We start from the raw sequence: 26,800 nt of genomic DNA, 5'->3' as shown, positions 1-26,800 counted from the left end.
AGCAAAATGTTGAATCTTTGTGACTAAACAGCCTCATTTGAAAAATATGCCAATTATTTAATTGGTTCTTTAATTTCTTGTGGATGCAGACACGCTATTTTCAGTGATCCTTTGATCAAGCCTGCGATCTAAGGGGCAGATTAGCAGACTGAAATACTAACATTTGATGAAGTATATTGTGTGAAGACCTGTATAAGCTGATCAGGATATATCAGAATATGTATTGAAGCCTATCTCCTAGCTACAGAAGAAAAGATTTTTGTAATTATTGTAGTACTATTTCCAAAGGATATAAAAGGGTCATATCAGATTCCAACTCTCTTCTGGGCAGGCTCAGATGACTTTTTGGCACCTAATTCAGACTTCACTCTGTTTGAAGTAGCTAACATGTGGTGGGACTTTCTGGAAATAAGATGAACTTGGGAAATAGTTGTGTTATTACTTAAGTATTTGCAAGCGGGTTCTGTGTCCACAGTTGGGAGGTGTTCCTGTCAGCTCATACAGATGACTTGCAGGTTCTACTTTTCTTCACTCATTTCACTCCCTGCAACATGCAAAACTCCCCAAGGTAGGGGTTGCACTCTGGAGTTTTTCACATTCGCCTTCTTTGCATGTCTTTTCTAAAAACAAAGAGCTGCTTTGCTGGAAATGTCAAGGTGTTTTGATCTCTTATCCAGTGTTCAGGAGGTACTTGCGCCTGTAGTGACAGAAAAAAATTCTCCCTCTTAAAAGAGAACTCTCAAGTTACCTAGTGAGGTTCTATGGGTCCTTAAGTGGGCTTTGATTTTGAAACAACCAATAATCTGCTTGTGGGTTGCCATTATGGAGTTAGTAGTGGAAATATTTATCCGAGTATTTCTACAGTGAATAAACATCAGATAAGACTGAAGTGTTGGTTTAGGTAAGGCTGGAGTAGGAGGTTTAGGTAAGGTAGGAGTGAGAAGCCTGGAAAGTTACAACAGCTGAACTGATCCTCTTGGCTGTTTTCATTCCTTTAAACTGTTCTGCTGAGGGCTGTCAAGCCCTACTGGTCACCTCATATTGAGGATATTCAGCAAGCCAGTACTAATAATCTGGAGAAAGAATATTCTAATGGCAGGGTTAGGGTCGGTAGGGCCTTGGACTTATGTGTCCAGGCAAGCATGGGACAAAGGAAGACAGTTCACTAAGCACCAGCAGTGGGGCACACAGGAAAGAAAACTTCAAAGATGGAGGGTGAAATTTTGTTGGAAATTGTTTTTAAGAAGCATTTCTATCAATACTTTACTGTTAACAATAAGTTCTAGCAATAGATCATCGATGGTTTTTTCATCAGTTGCCTTTGATAGCAGCAGAGAAGAAAAAGACAATAGTGAATTATTTCCATGTGCAGATACACAATTGCTGAGGTCTGCATGTAAGATAACATCCCCTAAAGCATTGGGCTTTATTTCAGTGTCCAGATACAACATTCTTATGTGTTCTGGCACACTGTGACAGATACTATATGGTTTTGGGGAAAGCAAGTCTGTTACAATGCAATGGGATAGGGAATGACATTGATTTACACATATGCATAGTGAAGTCAGGGCAGTATTTGATTACTTGCTAGCAACTCACTTGTAACCAGAACACTGCAAGCTTTGTTCACATAAATTACCTGTCTGATCCACATCCAAGATCTTTCCGTAATATCAAACTCAATCAAAATGAAGAGAAAAAAAGTGCTTTTTTCCCCCTCTCACTTTTCATCAGTCTCAATATATTTCAAATCTGGTTACCAGGATCTCTTTCAACAGTCCATGAACTGAACAGGAAACATAATTCATATTAGAGACTTTACATAAAGAACCAAAAAAACAAACCAAAAAAACAAACCAAAAAAAAAAATCACTGTAGTCTTCTGTCAAAATATTTTGGTTATGGTTAACTATAGTGTGGTGGAATCTAATCTTTGTATAGTCAAGCATTGTACCCAAGAGACAGCCTCTGCCTTGCTTTTCATGTATTTCACCACAATATTTGTTTCCTTAATCTTCAGGGGCATCTTTTACAATATGTTCCAGGACTATCTGTAGGGTATTGCAAGGCATTCTGCCTTCCATGTAGATCAGTCTGGCTATGCTAAGTGGAGAACATGGACAGCCATGCTGGAAGCCTGAGCCTGAGGAGTCCATGGTGTGGACTTATATGCTGTCAGCCAGAGGTCATCACTCAGTGGCCCATAAAAGAAGACATGAGAATGTCCTCTGCAGGTGAAAGACCAGTTTTTACCTTGGCAAGCCCTGCAGATCATCAGGACACAGTGTGTGTTCTCATTCAGCTGGAGACAAAAGCTGTTAGGGGAAGTAGTATCATGTACTAAAGCAGCTGGTATCTGTGTAAGAGGAAAAAAAAAAATAAATAAAAGCTTTGGGAATACAGGTCTGTTCATCAGATAGGACAAGTATCAAAATTCAAGCTAAGAATATGTGAAAATCTTGTTCTCAAGGACTGCATGAGGAGCTCCCCTAAACCTTGTGTAAGGTCACTTGAAGGCCATGAAATTGGTTATACCTTGATGATATAGAACATAAAGATTCAACTCTGAAATTTCCACTAGACATATTTCACCATCACCTTACCTTTCCCTCCTATTCCGTACAAAACTCAAGACATTAAACATTGACACATGGCTCTTATAGCCCTTTGGAAAAACAAGATTTTTACTTGAAAGCCTATGTTATGGATTAGCCACAGGCTTGAATTTCAGGCATAGGAAAACTGCTTGAAAAGAGAGAGGCTATATATTCAGGGAGTAGTAGAGAAGGAAAGGAGGAAGGCAAACCAGTCTTTAACATGGAGTAAGTTGCAATAATTACTGTAATGCTGTCAGGTATTAGGTGAGATTTGGTTAGAAGACATAATTCCTTTTCCCTTCCTGGTACTGTAAAACTGCAACATTTCAATATGTGACCTTGATCCCACTGTACTTAGCAAGGTGTATGAGTACCAGGGAACTTGTCTGATGTCACCTAGGTACAGTGACTTTGCCATGAACATCAGGAATATGTCATCAAGAAAAATCCCTCACACAGAACTAAAACTTTTCTAGAAGTTGCACCAGTAGTCTTCTAACTCAGGGGTGCTTAGTCTCTGCACAACAGCTGCCTATAGGCAAACTTTCTACTGAATAAATGTTACCTATCAGAAAGTATCAATCTATTGCATCTATGAATATGGTGTCATTTAACACTATACTTTTTTCCAGATACTCCTGAACATATTCTTCTGTCAGAGATCACAGATCTGTGTGTCCTGCCTCTAACAGAAGGAACACACCATTGCCTCTGTAAGAAGCACTCTAGAAGTTTTGGGGTAATATACTCCAGGTTTCTCTGAGCTCAGATGCATACAGTACATGTAGGAATGTGTTTTCTTTCCATCCAGTGCTTCCCAGAGGGATGTAAAATATCCAAAGACATTTGTGAAACAGTGGCTTTCAGCATTTGTCCAGCAAACCAGAACAGTGGTCACAATGTCTATTCATAATGGAATGGAGATGAAGTGCACAAAAGCATAATTCTACACTAATTCCTGTGGGACAGAGTAGTGATGCCACTGATACCACTGTGTTACCTGCCTTTTATATATTGGAGTATCCTGCATCTTACCTCCATCTTTCCTGGTTTGGAGAAGTGTGGATCTTGTTCAGGAGATATACTGAAGTAGCACAAGCTGCCAGTGGCCCCTCTTTTCTCTTTGAACCATCTGAGTATTCAGAAAGCAGGAACAAGTGGATTTTCCTGCATATATTCACCTACATATATAATGCAGGAGGTCTGCTAATTCATTTGGTTCAGTTCAGTATGTTTCTGAATTTATGGACTGAGTCTGGGGAATATTCTGTCCTTTCTGTGAGGCTACTAAGGCTGGAAATGGGGGCCTTTTCCCTTATTTTTTATTTTTCACAGAGAAGAATAAACATAATGAAATACTGTAGCCATGGAAAGAACGTAGGTTCTTGTCTGCATCTGGTCTCTTCTAGTTGTCCCTCCACCAGGGAGGATGAAGCAATTCATTTCATATCCACACCCCCGGCCTCCCACCAATTTTTTTCTATCCCTTAAAGGAATAAATCTTCATCACTCCATCTGCAGTAGAGTCAATTACAATCTGTCTAGTCATGCGAGTGCAACCCTTTGAAAATATGAAGTGCTGTAAGTGCTGATTTCACACTCCTTTTTATGAGCACAGTCTTTTCTGCTTATCTATAAACATCATGTTTCTGTTGGTCATAGTGAATGAAAAAACATTTTGCAGCAGCAGCAGCAGCATGTGAAAAAAGTCTGTAAAAATACACACACAATACTACCACAAAAAATCGTAATGCTTAAAAATATTTTAGCATATTCATAATATAGGGTAAAAGTATGTATGTTTTGAGGTTTTTTTTATGTTTTAGAATGAGTCTTCCCCTGAAATGATTGAAATTCTATTCTGGATTGAATTTGTGAACACAGCACTTGTAAAATTTATTCTATTTTGTGTATTAAATTTGTTGAAAAAAGATTACTTTGTTCACCTTACCTTTGATTTGTGACCTTGATCGTCATATATCTTTATAGAATCATACTCTGATAGTCTTATTTATGGACAGACTTTACCTCCATGAGGACAGCAATGACTACAAGTCCAGTCTGATTATCTATCCTGTCCATTATCTATCCTCAGCCTATTATCCTGGGCTCCCTCAGTTTTTTATTTCCCTGAATCATCACCTCTGTTCTAATTTTTTGAAGTGCTGTAGAACTGCTGTATCATTTTCAACCAGGAGACTTAAGGTACAATCTGAAAAACTTATCACCTCCCCTTGTTTCCTACCTGTGGGGAATTCAGTTGAAATTGGATCTGGAAATAAACCAGGTATGCTTTTATTTTTACCAAACTACAAGGCCCTTCAAAAATATAAATACTCATCTTTAGTTCCCAATAAATAAACTTAGCATGGCAGGTCTGCTTAATGTGTGCCAGAACACAGCTAAGAAATAGAGAGGCTTTGAGTTTTAAATCAATAATGTTTTTTCCTAGCCTGTAATCATAAGACAAGATGAAACATTAAGTATCTCTTTCAGGACCAGATAGGATTCATTCTGCACATCATCCATCTTTTACCTCACATAAAAACAAAGATAGCTGCACCAGAGAGACACAGAGTGGTTATGGGGACTCCAGCCTACAAATATTAAATCAAAATAACATCTCTAGTAATTTTGAACTTACTTGAACAATCAGGACAAAAACGAGGCATGCACAGAGGCACATTTGTGTGTATGGTAGTGTACAGAGAGGGGTGGAATCAAATTTGTGTGTGGATGTGGAGTGGTAGAATCAGATTACTGATGAATCCACATCAGCCCTGGTGAGTTGTGAGTATGTTTTTGGGGAGGACTGCTTTATAGAAGTAGACTTCCATTCTCAACTCTAAATTTTTCATCTTTGAAAAAGTTTTACTTTGCCTTAACTAGTGTCAACAGGCTGGAAACTAGAAAGGTCTAATATAGTTTTTGATCTCTTAGGGCTTTTTTAATATGATTCTCCCTGTATTACTGGAGATCCAAAATGAAACAAACTTGAAAACTAGAATCTGGTAAACACAAGATAAATTCTAAGTAAAGTCGTCTTCAGTAACATTAAAAACCTCATTTATCAATTTGAATTTTTGCTAGTAAAGACTCTGACAGAGTTTTTTATATGAAGCTGACTTGGTATCTTGGTTTGATGTGGTTGAACACATGTAATTTGAGGATAGACTTGTAAGCATTTATTTATTTATTTATTACCGGGAAAGCCACTTGAAAACCTTAGTGGCCATTTGTAGGTCTGGATATCCACCTTTTCATACCATCTATGCTTACACTGGAACCTGCAAAACCTGAAATGGTTGAGGTAGTGTGACACAGATAAGGCTGGATATGTGAATCTGTATCTGAACATCACAGAGCTCAGTCTGGGTTAATTTGCCCATTTAGAGCCAGGATGAACTAAACTGCTCTGAAGTTTGTGCTGCTTCTGAGACCCATGTAAGTCATAATGAGCTGTTTGAGGCACCTCTGCCCACTCACCGGATGTAGTGCAAAACCAATCACATTAATGACGCACAGAACTGCAGCTTAAAAGATAGATTAACTTTTAAATTATCTGCAAAACAGAAAAGGGTCTTTGTATCTCAGTTTTTCCACTTGTGCACAATCAGTAATACCTAACTATTATGTAAAGTAGTGCTGGACACACAAAAGTATGAAATGACTGTTGAAGACCCTCATGGAGCCTCATTAATTTAAAGATGTGTATGGTGGAGTTCTATGGTTCAGAAATCTCATTCTCTGTTGTGACATTTTTGTATCAAAAATTTTGTATCAGACTTTTACTGAAGTGTAATGGCAATAATGAACTGAGAAAAATAATAGGTGAATGTGTTGGTAAAGACGTTTTTGAAAAATTTTCTAAACATTTCATCCAGCCATAATTGATTCCCAACACGTGCTAAACCCATCCAAATTAGCATAAATAAGTTTGGAGCTGCAAAATATAAGGACAGAGTCAAGCAAAGATGCAGATGCAAATGAAACAAAGCCTCTTTGGGCAGGAAAACCAAATCAGAAAAGAATTTAGTATTCCAGAGAAGTGTAACAAAGTGGCATTTTTTATTCCACTGACCACAATAGGGAGGGAATAGAAAGAGAGGTGGAAATCTAGCATGTGCTACAGTTGCTCTTAATTGTTATTCCAACAAATCAGGAGAATAAAAAACATCTAAAGCAAGTGCTCAGTTCTGCCAGGGGATTGTGTGCTTGAGTCTGCCTCCATCCAATTGCTTGGTAAACATCTAAGGAGAAAATCCCATGCTGACATCCAGGCACTGAGTTCAGATAGCTGTTTTCAGAACTCTGATTTCCATTCCTATTATTAAATGTTTAATCCTCTATCTCTCTGTAGGTTATTACCCAAAGTGTACTGCAGGGCTTCCAAGTCCTTGGGTACAGCCTGAGAGTAGAAAATTTCTAACCATTGCTAGCCTGCCTCTTGAAAAATGGAGCTTATAACTCTGAAAGCAGTGATATCTGGATCAAAAATCTTTTCCCAGCCAACAGTCCCTTCAAAATAGAGAAGACTGCTTTCAGACAGGGTGGAGATCAGAAAGGCTCACTACCTGCTCATTTCTGAACCACTGCCAATCTCGCCTTTCTGTACCTACTGCAGTTGATGAACCAAGCTGGAGTCTGGTGCAAAGACCACTCAGACCTTGGCACCAGATGTGCCATGGGTCAGGGTCCCCACTAGCAATCAATATTACTATCACTCAGTCATAAAACTATTATGTATTCCAGTGATTTCTGTAATCATTTTCCTCCAAAGTGACAGCATACTGCAATTATAATTTGGTGTCTAAACAAGAAAGGGTCAGTTATCATGGGATGTGTGTAAATGAATTAAAATTTGGGCAAATTTACACTTTAGAGTGAACTGAGGTCTGGAATGCAATGAGCTTTCTAGTCCTGTCTGAACTTATCTGTTAGATATTAAAGATACAGGACAAAAAAATAGACTATATTGAATCTGCAGAAAAGAATGGTTTGCCTTAAATCAGTATGTAACTTTTTTGACCTGCTCCTTTCTTCACCAAAGTACGTGGAAGTTTTGCCATTGATTTCAGCAGCAGCCAGATCAAGCCCTTTGAGATGGAATTTGTCATTATATGCACACTCTGCCACTAAGGTTAAGTGCACTTTCTTCCTTTGATTGTTAAAAATCTATACTTTATTTGATGATTGTCTTTTAACAAAATCACTCTTGCTGTGCTGCATTTATATTTCTAATGTTATTAAGAACCTCAAAGAGTAGGTAAATTTGCTGTGTTTTCTTCAAACTCACTTCCATTTCAATCTGAAACCTGTCTGCATTTTGCAATACAGCAGACAGCATAAGTTGACATGAAAAAGATAAACTTTGCAGCGGAAAAAAAAATTAACTCAACATAGAATATAGTAAGGAGGGAAAAAAGGGAAAAAAGAAACTCAAAATAAATGTGTATGAATCTTTCAGAAAAGACAGAAAATTTTCCTTTCTCTCTGTCTCAGCATTTTAAAGGAGGGTAATAGCAATGTTATTCTGTTTTAACAATATCTTTCAGATAGCATTTTGATTTTTTGAAGAAGAGAGAAAGCAAACATTTTTAAACAAAGTCAGTACAGTCACAAACATGGCTTGTACTAGAATGCATAAAATGTTTTTACCTCTTGAGCTGTGCTTGCAAAGTGCAACTGGTGAATAACAGAAGCTAGGAGTGCTTTGTAAAAGCTAACCATAGGAAAGATTTATTTATATACACAGATGTTGCTCGTTATATCATTGTCTTTTTTCTTTATTTGATATCTGGTAATATCTATTATATGATAGCAATCTGAAATAGCAAATATAAACATAACAACAAAGCCAATGCCTAGAAGGTACTAGAAAGGAATATTTTTCTAGTGACCTTCTCTTGTGTGCCCTTTTTCTTCTAACAGAAGTTCTAGAAATTATATAAGCATCTCATGTGTTAATAATATTCATCTCACTGACTTGTGTATATTTTGTAACTCCCTTTTACAACTACAGTTTTTTATAATCTGTTCCCCCTTTCATTTTAATAACATCCATCAGTAACCCCAAAATATAAACCACCATCAGCAATTTATTCACTCACTTTTCTCTTATTCACTTTGTGTAAATATTCACAAATGCACAAGGGAATAACTTGTAAACTGCTTGTAAAATTCTGACAATCTTTATCTGGTAATGATTCATGAAAGTCCAAACCACCTCTGTGTCTGAGAGCAAAACAAATAACAAAACCCAGCATGGTCCATGTCTTTTCTACCACAGCATGGGGCAGCTGGAAAGGGGAAGGTCCAATTGTATTTTTAAGGTATTATTTCAGTGTCAAGATAACTCTGAGATTACTACATGTGAAGAATGGTATAGCCATTGATGTGGTCATACCAAAGCATATTATGACTATCCCTGCCCTAAGCCAATACCCCTCTGTGCCTTCCTGAGGACCCTGGTGGACCACCTATGTTGGGTGGTGCTGGGCTAAGACCTCCTGCCCAATGCCTCTTGCTGTCCTCCAGCTGGAGCTCCAGCCCTCCCAGTCCTGCTGCTGGACAGCATGATATGAGTGCTTCCAAATAGCTCTTGGGCCATGTCATCTGCTCTGGCTCATGCTCCATTTAAGTAAGTCAACCCAGACTGGTTTTTCCTGGAATAGATGAGAGACTCCTTTTGTGATCCCCTCTTTGCTGGCAATGCTGAGAGGTTAACCCTTGGCAGAGGTCAAATATAAACAGCAAAGGAGTAGTAGTGTTTTCAGCTGGCAAACGGTTTGGAAAATGAATGTCTGCCTGTGGCTTTACGGATACTCTGGGAGCATTTACATCAACAGTGGGAGGACATTGGAGAGAGATTGTTGACAAATAGTGCAAAATTAGGCCCAGTACAGAAGAGGTATGTGAAGAATTCCAACCTTTTGTAAAGCATTATGTGTCCTTGAAATAGAATAGCCTATAGAGGCCATTAAGCAAGATGTGAGCCATAAATCTCTATACTCATTCAACAAAATAATAGTGCACTCATAAAGGAAGGGACAGGGGATTTTGAGTATTCTGAAATGTCTTAAATGGTGATTCTTTTCACGTCTTGCATTTGGCATTGACAGATAAATAATCTGATTGCTGTCAAGAACGCTCCATGCCACATCTCTCATTCCAGTGGAGGAAAAATATTTGTTTTGCTGCTCAGAGTGCAGAAATGTCTGAGTTGTTCCCATATGTTTCCTCCATAGAGAACTACTCTGTACTGGGCAGTACCATTACAAGGCAATATGCATGTTGGGACTACTCACTGTGTCACAAGAAACTGAGCAAAATTTGCATCACATGCAACAGGATTGAAATATGAGTGCAATCTACTGTGTGCACATTGTAGCAACAATAACCTCCCACCCTGTATTGGTCTCACTGTAAAATGAATGTGAAAAAGATTATAAACTTGCTCAATTTTCAGAGAAATATGTAGCAATTTATAAATCTGTTTTGAAATTAAGCTGAATTGAACTTTCATCTCACCAAGACACACTGGGTGGTTTCAGCTGTGTTTCTCCTTTATTTTTCCTGTTACAAGTCTGCAAATTCAAAATAATAGAGTTAGAAAAACACATTTTTCAAATGCACTGGAAAATATGCAAACAAGCCTATACATGCCTTTTGTTGACCGTGTCACCTCTGTATCAAAATACACAAGGAAAATTAAACAGATTTCAGATTTGTTTTAGGTTGAATAATTAGTGTTGAGGTGCTTTCCTGTGCTTTCAGAACCTTTGTAAGCACATCACCAGTTCAATTTGACTTGCTGTTACTGAAATATTTCAACAATCTATCAAACCTTGGTATGTGTTTCACAAATAACAAATAACTCCACCTTTGGAAAAAAAAAAAATCCATATTTCCTTCAGTATGTGAAACATGATTTTTTAAAAACAAGACAAATATTTACTTGTTTTGTAATTTAAAATTTGTCACTTGTTTACAGGATGGAACAGTCTGTTGTTGCTTCTGCACTAACTTGGACCTTTCTGAAATTATTAAACTATTAAAATCATTCGGAAGCTCTGACCAACACCTAACTGAATGTATTTCCAGCACCAAATTGGGTGGCATAAGCAGTTGTGCAGGATTTCCCTACAGTCTTGCACATATTTTAATCAGATGACTGACTCTTTCCTTCTGCCTGAAGGGATCAATAAAGGAAGAAGGCAACACAAGAGCCAGACCCAAACACAACTAATTTCTGTGGAAGTTGTGTGTTAAATCTTAATTTTGTGAAGTAATCTCTTGGTCACAGACTGCTTTACAGATGCTAATAGTTTTCCAGGTTGCTGCTGCCATATCTTGAATACATTATAGATTACAAGAACCAATAGAAACACATTTGTGCCAATACATCCTGAAATTGCATTTTGTATTTTAAAGGCAGGGGGAGATGTACAGAAAAACAATGAAGTTTCTTTCATTGCTTCTAAACATTTTCCACGAAGCCAGAAATAAGACTGACCAGCCTGAATCAAAGAATTGGATATGTTCCTTGGTTCCCCCTTAATCTTTCTGCAGTTGTAATATAGGTAATAAAAATGGTATTCTGCCATTTATTGCACATCCATATTTACTACATTAAAGGCCTTTCTGCTACAGGGGTATTTTTAGACTAATATTCTGACCTGGAATCTGGAAACAATTAAAGTTGTTCATTTTTCAGCTTTTGATAGACTGTTGCACTTCAGTGATACAGTCTGAAGTGAAACTGCATCTTAAGGAGCTAAGGTAAGAAAAAAAAAACTGTGCACAGAAACAAAATATAGTGGGGTAGTTTGACAACCTTGAAGGTGACTTTTTCCAACCCACTGAATATCAGGTTCATGCCCTGAAATGAAGTTCAGTGAGATTCATTACAGTTCCTTCTGTCACTGGAGTATTAAAACCCCAAATGCATCATTAACTTACAAGTGGGCTTTGCCATTTGGCAATAGGGGTTTGACACGACTCCAGTGACAAAACCATCTGCAGGAACACCATGGACTTCTGCTGCATGAAGAAGTAATTGCTTTTATATTAGAGTAAAAGAACTCATTTTGGTACATTTAGTAGCTGTTGTACATTTTATAATGAAAAAAGAGCTTCCTATATAAAGGACCTTGTCTGGATTTCCTCAGGGAATAGAGGGCACAATGTGCTTCTCCTTAGAAGGCTTAAAATACAGGAACACTGAAGTGTACCCACTCTTTCTAACAGAAGCACAGCTACTGGATATGCAGCATCTTAAAGAATATAAGTGTTGACTAACATTCACCTTAGCTTTCAGTCATATATCAGGAAGAGGTGAAAACCACTAGCACAATGAGACAATTATTCTTCCAGGACATCCCCTGGCCATAGTGATCCTTACTGTAAGTTACCAGACCCCCAAAATACTACTAGAATAACTTCAGATGTCTCCAGGCTATTAATTTTGTGAACACGAAACAAGAGGATTTTGGAAGGTGTGGATAATTGGTGAGTTCTTTCTTTCTCTCCCTCCTAAATCCCCTTTTCCAGCCTCCCCAGTTTATTTGACCTCATTACTTGATGACTGACAGAGTGGCTGTTTGAGATTACTTTTGAAGTGAACCACAATGAGCTGCAAGAGCCACTTTGCAAGGCTACTTTGTCTCTTCAAGGTATTTTCTTTGTCAGTACAAGTTATCAGTAAACTTTTGACAACCTCACAAAAGGGGATGAGGACTCTCAGGCATTTCAGCTTGAATCATCTTTCTACCCCACACTTCATTCACCTCAGACATTGCCTCAACAGTGAGGACAGGCCAGGGCAGACCCCTCCAGGACTGTACCAAACACTGAAGGCTCAGGCTGAGATGGTGCAAAGGGTGCTGCTCCTCCCTCTTACTTTTCCAGGAAAATCCATTACCTTCTCCACCCATCATTAGGGTCCAACTCCTGTTAAGAGTCCAAAGCTCCTCCCTTCAGAACCTCTTGCTGTTATTTTGTTGAAGCAAAGAAAATAAACATGTAGCATCAAGCCAGTCTGGGAAGTGAAAGGATGGATACTGGGAAGGATGGGAGCCAGGTTAGGTTAAAGCCTAGATGATATGTGGGGTTTAATCATTTTCTTACTGAATGACCTTAGGAACTTTTCTACAGATGTTGTTACAGATTGTGTACATGGGTGTGTGTATATAATGGTGTGTACCATTGTTTTTTCAATCCAATGTGATAAAATTTTGGTTCATAACATGTAGGCAAATATGCTTACCTTAAATGCCTCCCACTAATAATGAATCAAAAAAAACCCCCGCAGTTCACAAGATTTCATAAAGTTTAGTGATTACTTGCATAAATAGAGGGATTTGGGCAAAATATTCTTTGGTAGAAGAAAAAGGGCTGGTGGCACAGAGCTCTGTTTTAAACTGCCCTTTTACCCTTCCTGGGTTCTATTCTCCTTGCTTCAGGATGGTGCAAAATTGCAGTGAATGAAGAGTGACTGTTTTGGTGATATACCTTTAGTGAAAATTCAAGTTAATCATGGAGTTTCCTTATCTCCATCCAATTACAAGAAACCTTTCTGACAGCCTCAGTAGGATTTCCACAGGTTCAGTTGAACTTGAACTACCCTTCTGCTCAGGGCCAGGATCTCTCCAGCAGTTATGGCTGCGGCAGCAAGAACACCTTCTGCAGATGTCTGGGCTGCATTGTGTGATAAAAAAGGAAAACTTACAACTATACTGCCATACATTTATCACCTGTATGGTCACAGATACAAAAACAACTGCAGCATCAGTAGTAATTGCGATACATTTATTACACCATTTGGGCACACTAGTTACAGACCAGGACTGAATTTCTCTAGGCACTTTACAAAGAACAAAGTAACAATCGTGATTCAAGGACTTTACAATCCAAGTGGAAAACTAAGAGAAAAAGATGAAAATAGAAGATGGGAGTAGAAAAAGAGAGCAGTGAGACAGTATTGATCAGAGGACAGCACAGCAGCAGCCTAAATTGTTGTCAAACTGAATAATTTAAATCAGAATACTGATATGGATGAACTGATTCTCTTGTTCATTGCAGTGTCTTTGAGCTGTAAGCCTAACAAATTTAATAGCTTTCCTCTTAAAAGACACAAATACAACAATACAATCAATTCTGCTTTGTAACAGGATGTGAACTTGAACATCGTGAATGACAGCAGGACTTAATAAACTAGACTAGATTATTCTGTACCATAGAAATGCCCATCCAGCAAACAGAGAAGTGAAATTAGCAGAGCTATTGAAGGTCACCTGCTCCTTTTCTTTTTAGGAAGTCATTCTCCCTGTAAAGGGGGAGGATTTAGTCTCCCTGTGAACGTGTTGTTTTACACAGAAATTTGCACCAAATCCATAGAAACCAGCTGATGAATATAGTTTCTCTACAGCCCTGCATGCTCAAGCCTGGGGGGAAGTGATTAAAACAAATAAACAAACAAAAACTGGGAAAAAAAAGAATTATAATAAAAATCTGGGGAAATATTACCTTGCCCAAACCTGCAACACTTGGGGATGGCCACAATACTTGGGTCCCCTGATCCTTCCCAGACCTCTTGCTGGTACCTTCTGCTGCTTCATTTGCACAGAACTTGAAGCAACTGCACAGAGAGCATTTCCCAAGGGCAGCTAGGCAGCTTGTGTATCGAGGGCACTCTGATAGCGTTCTTTAGAGAGCTGAAAAGTCCAACATGTCCAGAATGTGGATGCACTGCTTGAGCTGTAAATGCGGAGACGTGCACCTGGAACACAATGTTGCATTTATTTTGACAGCTTTGCTTTCATACTTGGCTTGCAGAAATGTTCTGCTGTATCAGAGGGCACAAGGAATGTGTTTTCCTTTTGCAAAAATTATACATATTTGGTGATAAGTACCTTAATCATCAGCTATTACATTGTCCCTATGGAATCCTACTCTAATCTAGACATGCATTTTCAGAAGGTCACTGATGATTTCTTTTAAAGTCATCTCAAAGACAATGTTTTTGTTGTTATTTTCAAGAAAATTTTTAGCTTACAGAAAGATAATTAGTTCCTACCTTCATATATTCAGCTTTTTTTTATTTTCTTAAACAGCAAGAGAACATTTTTAAGAAAGACAAAAAGAACTAACAACTTTATTGAGTCAAAGACAACATGTAATAGTCAGCTTCTGGAGGAAAGCAGCCTGCTTTTTATTATCAATTATTTATCCATTTTGCTACTCATTCAGTCTCCTTTCTTTTTCCAGTTTTTCTTCAGTCTCTTCATCCTATAATAAGGTATTTGAATTTTTTTTTAATATAACAAATAGAAGTAAAAGACCCTGGTTCTGTATACTTTTGTCTTTTTTCTCCACCAGGACTTTTCCTTTTCTTAATTTGGAAAAAGAATAAAATAAAAACACTGCCTCCCACTGACTTCAGAGTACTTGAATAAAGTCTTTGTAAAGTCAGGGGAGGTGTTACCTTGAGTTAGAAAGGCAGAAATCACCAGGAACTCTGTTTGGCCTTTTAGTCTTTGACACATATCTAAGCAATCTAAATGGAAGTGACTACTGATGTGTCCATTTCCTACATGTCACCAAAATCCTGTTCAGAATGAAGAGACAGCCTTAAGCCAATATTTTTAAAATCGGAACCTTCCTCACTGTCTGCTTTACCTGTGTTTAACTATCTGTTCAGATGAGACCATTGAATTCTGGGCAATTTGTAACAAAATGGATATCAGTATTTAAAAAAAAATATTGCACTTTTACAGTGCACTCAAAACAACATTTTCCATATACACCAAGGTAAGAATTTAGACCAAGCATTAGTGGTTTTATAAAAGGCAATAATAACAAATCTTGGCTTAATTTTTTCTGCTATTCTGGGAAGCATAAATAGAAGCAGACCCTTCAGTGCATAAAAATATGCTGGAAATATTTACTCAGAACTAATAAGACATTTTAAATAGTCTTTTTCTATTTATAAAACAGACTTGCAGTCAGTCTGTATAAGACTGACTTAGGTATACTCAGGTGCAGCTCAAGGACACAGACTCCATCCTCATTTGCACCTGTCTGCATTTGAAGAAATGGGAATTACTGGATATGTCGCTGTTTGTGATTGCAAACATTTGAGTAGTAAATAATAATAAAATATTGCAACACCTTAAATGTGGACCATACACTTGACAGATACATAGGAAACCTTTTTTTTTATACCTAGTGTCAGAATAAACACTGTGACAAGGTTTAATAATGACCACACATACAGGTGGATGTCAGGCTTTCCCAAGGGAAGGATATACAAGAACCCAGTGCAGCCAGGACTTGGAAAAAAAGTACTACAACAAGCATGGTTTAGGAAAAAAAATGATATTTTAAAAAGGACAAAGACTGAATTAATTTCTCCTCACAAGAATGGGAACTGTCTGCAGCAGCCACTGTTTGCAAAAGCATGAACAATGTGGATCTGGGCACAGGAACACTCTGTATCGCCAAATGTGACAAAAAAAACCACTTCAGCTCCTTCTCCCAGCTTAGCCTGGGTCTCAAGGGACAGAGCCACCTCACAAAGGACACTGCCTAGCACCAGGATCTGAGATTTCATGGACACATTCTATGGTTGTTAGTATAAATGAATTGACTTGAAGTCCTGTGTAAAAGAATATGTGTGCCATTTTCCAGCACACACTGGTGAGGACAGGGGTCTGTGGAGAGACACTGTGAAAAAGCAGCAACAGAATTTTCATGAAGCAGGGCTGTATTTGCATTACCAAGAGGAACTCCCTTTCTCACAAACAGTAGTGCACACAATTAAGGGATTTTCTTAGTATGCATTATACAGGGTTAGAATCTGAGCACTACTTCTAATTCCCAAAATAACCTTGATATGAAGAAGGAACCTGCAAGAGATGACCCAGAATTTTATGTGAACCATGTTTAGCTATTTTGTAACTCAAGGATCTTGAGTCTACCTTATGAAACAGGATAGAATTAGGAGAAATATTCAATTTTCATCCTTAAAAATGTTTTCCCATCTTTAGCCACAGATTTTTAATTGAATTAGAGCCTGCAGATATTATTGTGCTCCTCTGCCTGTGTAGTCTTCGTGTAATGAGCAGGGATATTTCATTTTCTTCCATCTTATTAAATCAGAGTCTAGCAACTTGCAAAGACAACACCCATTCTCCACTCAGTGAAAATAAATGCAATAAACAGTATCCAAAGCAGCAATATGCTGGGGTTTGTGCTGTTTACATTTTGGAAGTAGAGTGCCAAGCTCAGGATGCCATTTCCATCACAACACACCTCACAAACTGCACTGATGGAAAACATGATGTGCCTCAAAATAAAAAAATACTTTAAAAGGTATAAGAAACCATTGGGTTTTTTCCACTAATATATTCCCCCTGATTCTGTATCCTTGGCACATGTAGACCTGTGCTGAAATTAGGGCAATACTCAAGAGCAAAGTTCATAGGCTCAGATTCTTGTCTGAACATGAAAAATGACAGAGTAATTAAAAAATCATTGAACTGAAGATACTGAAGAGGTGGGTGTCTGGAATTATTCCAAAATATGACCACAACTAGTCTTGCTCTGACCATTTTCTGGTCATATGAATGACCCAAAGGGATCTGATCCTCCCTCACTTACAAAGGAGCAGACAAAGCACAGGCACACTGGTGTTATCAGTGAAAGGTCAATGAATTATCTAGTTTTAATAGACCTTAAATTTCAAAAAGCTATTTTTAAATGTAGAGGTGAACCCACCCCTAAAAACTTTGGATTTTAACATGAAGCTATGTGTGTGGACTTGATTCTTTACATCAGGATAAATTTTGCCTTCAGAAATGCATTTGCCAAGATGTGCTGGTATAGTGGGAGTGACCTGTCTTGCTTGTACCATTGACTACTCTCTGCAAAAGTTTCAAGCAAGTTCTCTGCAACTGTTTCAAGCAAGTTGACATATCAAATTGGAAAGGGTGATACCCTGCAGATCCTACTTCAGCTATGCCATGTGGGATCATCATGTCAGGCTGTATCTGAGCATGTGGATTATTGTAGTCAATTCCGTGGGCTATTAAACAAGACAGATGGAGGAAAGTCATAACGATTTTGATAAGTTTTATATAAACATAAGACAGATTATTCTCTGCACCTTAGAAAGGTAATGTGACACAGTGCTGTGCATGCTCTTTTTATTGTGCATTTTCCTACACAAAAAAAAACCTGAAGTGGAGCATTTCTTTGAGATGGGGAAATAGCTGTAAGACATGAGAATAGGAAGGGATTCTTGAAAAAAGGATGGAAGGAAAGAAACAAAAATTTTCTACCCTGATTCTTGATGTTGGTGTTGAGTGCCTGTTTTAGCTGCAGATATTACCAATTTGCAAGATGGACTAACCCAGGATCTGTCTTTATGCTAATAGGTGCTTCTTTGAAGGTCTATGAGCATAATGCATGGTAACAGCAAAATCTGAAGAATACTTAACTCAGCAGTGAGAAACAAAGCTCAGGAGGTTCAGCCAAATAAAATAGATGGTGGTTTAGGGGTTTAATGTATGTGAGGACAAATTTACTTTTCTGAGTGTTGCCTTATTTGTTCTTTTCTTGACCTGGAGAAGTTATTTTTCATCACTTTTTCATTTTTTTTAATGCAAAAACTATTTCTGTTGCTAGAAAATTATATAGAAAGGCATGGCAAACTGCCTTGAAATCATCGTACCCACACGGAACTGGCAAAAGGCCCAAATCCTCCACTTCACTTTGCAAGTGAAAATTTTTACACAACTCCCATTCCAGCTTTCTTCTAAGAAAAGGTCTTGACCCCCTGAGGCCTCTGAGACTGCTCACTGAAAAATGAAACAATGGGAAAACAGGATATCTTTCAGAACCACATTTTTGAAAGGAAGAAAGAATATTTGTGAGGATTCTCCTTTTTTTTTTTTTGTCTTTGCTTTGTTTTCTTTATAATTGCAGTAAAACAGGTAAGACAATGCACAGCATGTGAGCACACTAATCCAAGGACAGCATTGCTGCTGGTTTGGCAGACAAGACAGCCTCAATATGGGTAAAAGATTGTCTGGCTCCTCTCAAACAGGGAGGCATCACTAACAACCTTGACATAACCTTGATCTTTAACAAGGTATTTAAGATGTTCTCCCACAATATCCTTTTTGACAGATGGTAAGATATGAGCTGTAGAGATGGGCCTGTCCAGTGAGTGGAATGCTGCTAAATTTCAAAACTTCAATGGTGTAATTAATGTGCCAAAGGTGAATGGACATCCAGATACAGAGTTTCTTAGAGGATGATGGTTTTTTCCAGTACGATGTAGTATCTTTAATAAAAGACCTAGATGATGGGATGTAATGTATCCTCACCAAGCTGGTAGATGTAAACTAAACTGAAAGGCAGATACTTTGAAGGAACAAACATTATTCAAACAAAAATCAGTAGCTGAAATATTGAGTCAAAAAGAACTGCACTGTGTATAGCAGATAAAAGATAAATATGGTACAGATTCATTCCAAGCAGATGAACAGGCTGGAGGTCTGGGTGCTTGGGTCAGCTCTGCTGGAATGGCCTTGGAGGTCCTGGAGGGCATCAGTCTGAGCAAAACATGTTCTGGACTGCATTAGCAAGAGAACAGACAGTGGATTGAAGGATGTGTTTATTTTAACCTCCTCAACACTTTTTAGGCTACACCAGGACTATGGTTTCCTGTTCTGCTCCCTCCAGTTCAGGAAAGATGTTGAAAACAGGAGTGGGTCCAATGGAAAGCTACTGAGATAGAGAATTGTGGAATAACTTCAATTATTCTGGGAGTCTATGATTAAAATATTCTACTTGCTTTCTTTTGACTTGGAAGGCAGATTGTTTAAAAGAAAGATATATGAATTAGTGACACATTGCCATCCCACAAATATTGACTTAAAATGGCAAGCTTACATTTCCCCACTGATTTCAGCATTTCCTCTTGTAGACTTTTCTGCCTCTTCTGTATCATCTCAACCTTCTGAGGAAAAAACCCCACACTTTTCTGTTGGACACTAGAGATTCTTGCTATAAAAATGATTGTGATTAATTTGTTGTTCTGCCCAGACTTCACATTGGGATCAAGAAAGCAAGTGCAGATTCCAAGGAAAGAAACACCTTTTTGATTAATCAAGATTGTATGAAACCTCATTAAACACATAGTTATTCTCTAAGTAAAAATACACTGAAAAATAAAAAGATGGAGGTAAACTAAACACAGCTCTTAATGTGTATGCAGCTGCACTGTTTCCAGATCAATTTAAAAGAAATTATTTGAGGCACACAAGCTTCTGGTGAGCAAGAAAGAGTCAGATTCCTTTCAGAGAACTTCCAAAATATAGTCAAAAGAAGTTTGAAAGGTGATTTAAAATACAAGGGAGAAAAAAGTGGTGTGTCTTATTTTAAAATTGAATTAAAATTCCTTGTGGTGTTGACTGTCAAACAGTCTGTGTTCCAGTCTTGCAAGGACTTCTGCTGGCAATGGGATCACTCACATTAAAGAAAAGCAAGTAGTACATGAAACATTTGCTCTTCCTCTTTATTTTAAGACCCTGTGTCTGGGATGTTGTTGACCATGGCACCTGAGTCTAGCAGAAGAGAAAAATCTTTCCCTACTTCCTAAAATGTCACAGATTCTCTCATTATATTTTCTCAATGTTTTCTTCCAAACATCACTTTGACACAGGCATAAAAATTCCTGCACTTATGAAATTCAGCAGGTCCTTATTAATTTAGCAACTCAAATTTCTATTCTTGATATGTAAGGTCTGTAATACTCAATATTTTTCAGCTTTTTTAATAATGCTGTGCAAAAGAGTATTACTTAGAACTGACACTGTTTCTCTTCACTTAATGGTCCAGGCCTCATCACTTCTTCAGACATGTCTACTGTGCAGAAGGGATAGAGGTGTCTGTCTCATATTGGCATTTGACTTTCAGAGGTGTCAAGTAAAATGCCCAAGAGGAAATGTGTTTGACATTGCCAGTAATAGTGTCCGGTTGATAATCCCTTCTTTTAAGTCTCCAAGTTTCCTTTGGGGAGAAAAAAAGGAAGCAATTTATGCATTTGTGATGAATATTTTTTTTTTTCTGTATGTCTCTATAATTTCAAACCTTCATACTCTTCTTTAGCCAGATGTTTCCAAAAGTGTTACACTCTATGACTTCAGACAACTTGATGTAAAGCCATATATTAATTTGTTTCCTTTTTTTCTTTTTCCTTTATGAAATTCTATTGCTGCTGTAAAACAGTAAAAAAATGTGTTTAAATGCACAACCAAATTGTCTTTTTGTATCTTGCCTTTGGCAGAGCTGAGTGCAAGGAAGTCTTAGTGACATGTATAATTTGTTTGTCTAATGCTCTGTCACATTAAGACCCAGCTCACCTAGAGATCAGGTGAGTAAAATTTTTTGTCACAACCCTTGGGCATGATTTGTCTGGGTACACTTGATGAATTCACATTATACACACCAAATAGTGAGTCAAATTATTAGCTGTTCTGCTTTACCATCTTGAAGTTGAGAGTTGGGTTAACTGATGAGCATTATGCCATTTTTGCATTGGATATGGTACAGCTTAAATTTCTTTAGTTAGCTTTCTGGTGTGGGTAAGTTGAACATATGCAACCAAATGCGGTTAGCAGCAAAATGATTTTCATCTGATTATAGAGGGTTTCACCTGAACATACCCATCATGCTCGAGTGGTGGTGAATCATTTTTCAATTCTGGTCAAATAGCTTGAAAAAAGCCTACAACTGAAGTGTTTCTGCTGAATATCTAATTATCATGAGAAATTGTAATAATTTCTCACGATTTTCTCCCCGTCGCTTCAAGCGTCAGAAAAGCACTGAGTCACCACTTGACCAAGTAATTTGTTAATTTTTTTCCAAGCAGTTGCCTACCCTACACTCATAAATTAAGCAGTAATAAAAATGGTCTCCATCCTGATTAATTTACCACTGTGGCTGTCTAAGCAAACTGTCAGCAGACAGTCCTACAGGGTGTATGATTCATAACCAGTTAAGAATAATATTTGCTTTTTATATATTTTCTTTGACATAGTCAAATATAAAGAAGTTCAACAATCTATCTGGTTTGACTCATCACTAAGTTTCATTTCCCTCCTCATATAGACCCTGGTTATTATTAAGGAAATGACTTAGTTACAAAGTGGTAATATGACTTGGCCCAAAAATCTGGAGGCAGAATGCAGAGCTGTGGGAGCAATTTGGGAAGGTTGCTCATACTCAGTCCACAAAAGTGATCTATTGCTCTGTGACTATTTTCCCTCCAGTTGTAGCCAGAAAACTCTGCTGTACTGAGGTACATTTCTAAATTGTGGCTGTATTATGCCTTGGATAGAAGTCAGACATTTTTCTGAAGGGGTTCCAGTGAGGCCTTAGATGCTGATCATGCCAGGAAATACTGTCTAAAAAAAGGTAAATTTAAATCCCATCACTTAAAATCAGTTTTGCAGCAGACAGACTGAAAAGAAGATCTCAGAGACACTCTTCAGAGACTTTCTGGAATTTTAATCCCCTTGGTAATCAGTCCTGCTCCACAACAGCGCTGGGGAACAATTATCAATCACATGCTGAGGAAGTTTTACTGATGCAGGAGTTTAAATAAAGCAAGCTGTTCAAGCCTTTTCTCACTGTTACCACTGCCAACTCAGCAACATTGGTAATGGCAAGGGTGGGAATTTTTTTTTTGGAAGACTTTTCTTAGAAGAGAGTTTATATACAGCTGTAACTTCTTTTGATCCCTGTAGAAACATAATCACAGTAGCATAGATAAAATCTTAAATTTAAGCATTTATTTCCATTTTTTCTTATGAAACTCTTACTCTGTTTCAGTCATCTGTTCAGTTTGAGGGAATTGGATAAGTATTTAAGAGAAATAAAAGCTTTTAGAAGTTTAATGGATAAACTTTTATAAAAATTATGAGTACTGACTTTAGAATGTTCTGTCAGTATATGTTTGGAAAACAAAATAGTTTCAAAGAAAGGCTCAACCCAACTGCTTAAGATGTTTTGGGAAATATGACAGTTGGAATATGTTCTTGAGGAAAGTTAATATTCGTAACTAAATATTTACACAATCTCATATGACTGTGTGTTTTAACGGAGTTTAACATGTAGGCATTGTTTTTAGGATGTTTAGTTACATGAGAAGTTAAAGAAAACTTGAGAATTTAAATTATTGATGTGAAAAAGCAGAGACATCCTCAGAACTTTGTTTCCATCCTGTTCTTCTTTAAAGGCAGCACTTGCTCATTAAATCTGTTAAGTGTTGGAGAGCAAAGAGCAAAACTCCATGAATTACTGAAGTTAAGTATCAAGCAAAAAATCGATACGATTAAATGTGGAGTCATGAAGTAGGGAGGTACCCAGTGTCCACAGATAATTTAAAAAAAGTGCTAAGCATTTACTAGGGCCTTTTAAGGCACTTTGAGGCACTTTTGAAAGGCACATGAGTCATATCACAGCCAGAGGCAGAAAAGGAGAAAAAGGCTAGAGAACCTGGCAAATGTTCTTTCACTGAAATTTTTAAGCTCTCAGAATTATTTGAGATAAACATTGCAGAGATTTGGAACAACATTAAATAACAGAACTTAGATGACCAACAATATCAGATTTTACTATTTGGCTTGGGTTTGCTGTACATTTTGGGTATTCTCTTTGATATGATGTCCTTACCTCTCTGTCCATCAAACCTCTCTAATTGCCTTCAAGTCCACCTTTTCATTGGTCTCATCAGCTTGTCTTGGTTTTCTGTAACATGCTACAACTATGGCAGATGCATACTTTAATAGATGGTTTCCAGACAAATGAGCCAACAGGTGAGGGAAATACTAAATATGCCAAGCATACTCTTCCAGAAACTGAAGCACCATCTGGAACTTTGCCAAAACTTGATAGGGTCAGTTTTCACTGATTGATTTTTGGGGTGTTTGTTTGTTTTTGTGTTTAGTTGTTTTTTCTTGTTTGTTTTGTTTTGGTTTGGTTTGTTTTTTGGGTTTTTTTAGGTTTACAGCCTAGGTTTGGGGCTGCCATCTGATTTCTGAAGTCCTCTTGTTCATGAGCAGGTAGATGTGTCTATAGTGTTGCTCTGAACCCTCTAAGAAAAAAAGGCTCTCATGCAGTCAGTAAGTTCTGCCTCCAAATAACTTCCTATCACCCTGTCCATTATGGGATACCCATGAGATTGCCACCTGCCTCACTCAGACAGAGACAAGTGGCATCAACAGAATCACTTCAATTTCTCTTCCTCGTTTTCCCCTCCTCTGCTCTTAGATCCAGGGGCAGAATCAAGGGAGTGGACCCAAATGAGTAGCTCTTGCTTGTCCCTGCCTTCTTGTGAGGACTGGCTGAGGCCCTTAGGAAAAATCTGCTGTGTCCTTATGTTTTGGCAGGATGGAGGAGAAAGGCTGACAGGTGATTACCAGGATGAATTCAGAGGTTATTGCCACTGGGAGGCTGGCTGAAGGGTTCTGTACACTTCAGCTCCCCACACAATCTGGGCATGTCAGGGTTTATGCATGCTGCCATTTTACTTGTGACTACAGAGGGCAGGGAGCCCCACTGAAGAAATTCTAAATACTCAGAGTGATGGTCAACTCCTAGGCACTACTTGCTTCCCCTCATTTAGCATAAAACAATAAACAGAACATAAGTGCTTTACAGAAAAGTATATAATAATTTATGTGCAAAATACCATTTACTAAAGATGAGACATGCTAATGACATCATTCTTACACAGATGGCTTACAGTCAGTGCAATATTTGAGAGAAGTCATAAGCTTTTGAGGGCATTTTAGTTAGCAACATATCTGTCCTGTAATTTTAGGATACTTGTAGCAGAAATGGTGGGTTTTCAAGAGTCATTTTGCTCAGGCTGAATGTCTGACTGCTAATTACATTCAATATGTGATCTTGTTCTACTGCATCAAGTTGAATACATGCACAGAAGCGGTTTAAATAACTTTTCTCTGAAGGGCTATTTCTGGCTAATATTATCCCTATGTATTTATTTCAGGTTGCAGTGAATTCTGTGAATTATTTCTATAGTATCTTGCTTCCACTGCAGTTGTCTATTTGTGAACATCTTGTCCACAACTTCCTTCCTTTTTATGAATGTGCAATGTCCCCAGTATGACTTCTGCCACTCTACAGACCAATATAAGATTTGAAGTTGTCCTTTGCTGGAGTCATAGCACACAGCACTTCTTTGAAAGGGCAAATAAATATCCCCACTAATCCCTTTTTGAAGAATAGAAAGGGGGGGAATAGGAAAGGTTTGAAATTTTTTCCTTCTGGAAAATGGCTGATCTGTGAGCTGGATAGAGTTTCCTACTTTGTACAATTTGTTCAGAGTCTCACATCCTTAAAAGCAAGCCATATTGGATTCACTATCTGAGCAGCAAAAAGGCCCCAGGAATTAGTTGAGTCCTTTAGGTGGACTTGTTAAGGTATTAAAATATCTTAAGTATTTTAACAACCACCATAATCATGAACCCCATCAGACTTAGTATGTTTCATGCAAGTGGTTATTGAGGTGTTGAATGTTTGAAAGTGATCAAACAGAGTATATCTGGGCTGCATTGTGTTGACTGATGAGGCTTCCATGTCCTCTGTTGGTGCAACAATACTTGAGCCACACACAAAAAGAAAAAAAATTAAAAAAATTAAAAAAAGACTAAAATTATGTGCTAGGATAGAATTTAATTTTTTGCAGTTCCATGCTAGCTTTCATGAATTTTTTGGACTATGTGTATCCTGAATGACATAGGAAGAATCATTCCAATTCCAGACATCCAGACATGATGATGCCTGTGGCTGTTATTTTTATGCAAAGATCAAAACATATGTTGGTACACTCATATCTATCCATTTCTGGTTTCTTTATAGCTTTGTTGAATTTCATTTACTTTTATGATGCAATTAGTTGTCACTGTTTGCTTTCATATTCCTAATATTTCTATCAGCAATTCTGACAGGAGATATGTGTTTTTTTTTATTTCAATTGTTATCCTATCCTTAAATTCAAAGAGTAAAAGAAAGCACCATAATCTGGAAACCATGGGCTTGGGTTGATATTGTAAATTCTCAGACTACAATCTGTGTAATGAAGAGGCAATGAACACGCTGCCCAATAGAGAAGTTCAGGATGCCCCATCCCTGGAAGTATTCAAGGACAGGTTGGATGGGGCCTTGAGCAACCTGATTTAGTGAGTTATATCCCTGTCCATGGCAGGGTGTATGGAACTGTAGCATCTTTAAGGTCCCTTGAACCATAACTGTTCTATGATTTTATATTTCTAAATGTTATTTTCCATATTTATCAATGATCAGAATGCATATTTATATCTTCAGGGACAAGTATGTATTTTTCTGATTAGTTTTAATATAACTCTTTGAGAACTGTGCAGATACTTTGGAGAGGTGTTCAAGTCATTATTTCACTATGGCTCTGGTAGAAAGCACGTTACTGAGATATATGTATATACATGTAAATATTTACATATGACTATAATATAAAGCAACCCAAAATACTTTAGATAACCCAGTCCATGTGGTTTGCCAAACAGCACCTGAAGATGATATTTGAAATACTGGCATCTTACTCCATTGAAAGTCTTTTCTGTGTGTTCCCTCCCGCATTCTTCAGACTCCATTTCTAGGCTGAGTATGGTAAAGTCCATACTCTACGATTGCTAGTAAAGTACATATGAATGTTGAGCTATTAAAAGAAATAGTGACCAGAATCCAAGTCTGGCTTAATTTAAAAATCACGAGAGATATGGATGGCATCATTAAAATGCTGGCAGGAAAACTATCTCATTAATTCCACATAACCATGGCTAAAATTCCTGAGTCCTCCCCATGCTGAGCTCTCCCTCAGTTTCTGACAGCCACAGAACATGCTGACAAGGTTTGTAGAAAGTGTGGCCTTATCCCCTCTTCTGGCACATTATTATTTTCACATAGTAAGATGGTAATATAATCTTTTTGCAAAATTGCTGGGGGCGGGGGCAATGTGGAGTTCAAAATTAGACATATGCTTGTACTGATCAACCAAATGTCTGTTGGCTGTTCTCTATGAGAAAATACAAGTAATTTCATGACATAAAGATTTAGTACATGTTATTTAATTT

At 37.7% G+C, this 26,800-nt stretch overlaps 1 long non-coding RNA gene across 2 annotated transcripts in view; it reads left to right on the top strand.

Annotated features, from left to right (window-relative positions):
• Positions 1-26,800, top strand: part of LOC111923470 (uncharacterized) — a 282,819-nt gene that overhangs the window by 147,744 nt on the left and 108,275 nt on the right. For both annotated transcript variants that reach the window (XR_015276730.1, XR_015276731.1), the window contains exon 2: positions 11,314-11,378. This is a non-coding gene — a long non-coding RNA (uncharacterized LOC111923470). The remainder of the gene's footprint in view (positions 1-11,313; positions 11,379-26,800) is intronic.

The sequence above is a fragment of the Cyanistes caeruleus genome, chromosome 1 (assembly GCF_971803275.1).
Source record: "Cyanistes caeruleus chromosome 1, bCyaCae1.hap1.1, whole genome shotgun sequence".
Classification (NCBI taxonomy): domain Eukaryota; kingdom Metazoa; phylum Chordata; class Aves; order Passeriformes; family Paridae; genus Cyanistes; species Cyanistes caeruleus.
Note: the sequence above shows the minus strand (reverse complement) of the source record. Positions and strands in the feature narration are given on the sequence as shown.